Raw genomic sequence first — 245 nt, 5'->3', positions numbered from 1 at the left:
CCGAGCTTCCCAAAGAGATGAAGTTTCAAGCAGCCAACGTTTACATGCAAAGGCAGCACGAGCCTCCTGCCTGCACCTCGGCTCCCTCTCACGACCCGCCTGCTGATGCCAGAGGCCCGCAGCCACATCTGGCGGCCGCCAAGCTCTCCCACGGCCGTTTCCCGTTTCCCCTTCCCGTCCCTCAGCGCGACGCCCACGCGGCGTGACGAGCCCCCCGTGCGCCGCCCCCCGCCCAGCGCCGCCGG

Source organism: Falco naumanni, chromosome 5 (genome assembly GCF_017639655.2).
Source record: "Falco naumanni isolate bFalNau1 chromosome 5, bFalNau1.pat, whole genome shotgun sequence".
NCBI classification, from domain to species: domain Eukaryota; kingdom Metazoa; phylum Chordata; class Aves; order Falconiformes; family Falconidae; genus Falco; species Falco naumanni.
The sequence above is the reverse complement of the archived record's forward strand: the minus strand, read 5'-3'. Positions refer to the sequence as shown.